The sequence below is a fragment of the Gavialis gangeticus genome, unplaced genomic scaffold, assembly GCF_001723915.1.
Source record: "Gavialis gangeticus isolate Ggan-Ray unplaced genomic scaffold, GavGan_comp1, whole genome shotgun sequence".
Taxonomy (NCBI): Eukaryota; Metazoa; Chordata; order Crocodylia; family Gavialidae; genus Gavialis; species Gavialis gangeticus.
Genome location: NW_017729012.1, coordinates 10,094,949 through 10,096,355, shown reverse-complemented (window position 1 = coordinate 10,096,355; position 1,407 = coordinate 10,094,949).

The window sequence follows — 1,407 nt, the reverse complement described above, 5'->3', positions numbered from 1 at the left end:
CGGTGTGCTGCTGCGGTGGGGTCGCTGTGTTTAAGCTGCATGCAATGTGTCAGCATGGTTGCACGTGTGATGGAGGAGCAGGGGCCCCTCCGTCGGCATGGGGGAAGCCAGCCATCTCAGCGGAAACCTCCCGGTCCCCCACGGACAAACCATTCACTGTGGACTCGGAGCATATTGATTTCTAGGAGGTTTTGGAGAATGAAAGAAAAAAAAAAAAAAAGTCAGATCAGGAGTTGGAAATTAGGTTGTATAAAAACTGTCCCTCTTGGGGAGCTGGCCAGGGAAAGACAGAGTGTACCAATCGACGTGGCCAGGATGCTGAAAGGCTATATATCTGCCTGGCCAAGATCTTAATCATTTGGCACCACAAAAATTAAATGCTGCGTTGCAAAGTTTGAGGTGTGAAGCACAAGGCATTGAGGAGGAAAATGTGAGCTGAAGCAGAGTGCAGAATCCGACTTCCCTCACCGCTCATACCTGGCACTTATTAAAAATACATGCAGTAGTGGAGCAAACAGCACTAGCTGATATAATCTCATTCCCAAGTGGGTTTATCACTGGCAGCATCAACCTGGCTGTCACTAAAGAGCCAAACCCAACACACCATACGTGCATTAATGTCGGCACTGTGGAGTTCGTAGAGCTGGAAACACAACTGGCAAGGTGCACAGAGCACACGAGCAATGCATTTCAGACCCTCAGCTGGGCTGGCCAGCTCCAGCCTATCCCAGCAAGTATTCTGCTCCCCCAATACAGCCTCTCCCCAGCGCAGCCACAGCCTGAAGAGAGACTATCTGAAATGAAGCGTGTGCATCCAGCAGCCTAGCTCCATTACCGAACAGAAGGTGACAAAAGTCGGCCTTGTACGAGGGACGGGAGTGCTGCGTGGTGCAGGGACCGACTGGGTTCACTGACAGCTCGTCAACATTTGGGCTTTTTAAAGGCACAGGAGTTTGTAACCAAAGTGCAGTGTCTTTGCGGGCTGAAACAGGCTTTCAGCGTTGTCCTTTTTGTTCGGAAATACACCAAATAACGCATCTGACACCTACCACTAGAGCTTCTGGATACTTTTTTCTGTCGAGTCCTCTGTTACGCAAGGAACACCAGCCTTTGTGGGGAATGTTTAAGCACTGATGTCTGCCCATTTATTATTCATTGGAATGGAGAGCTCCGATTATAATTTGCTAATGGCAGGAGTCGTGAATGAACAACAACAACAAAAAAAACCCCTTTGTTGTACAGTGACATTTTTAGCAAAGGAAAGTGCTTGGAAATGTCAAAGTTACTCAGGGGCCCATACGAGTGCATTTCAGAGGCTGTAACAAGGAAGTCAGCATTAAAATAAGTGATCAAGGGCTTGCAAATAATCCAAGAGTCCAGGAAATGGAGGGCTGGGGGGGGGGGGGG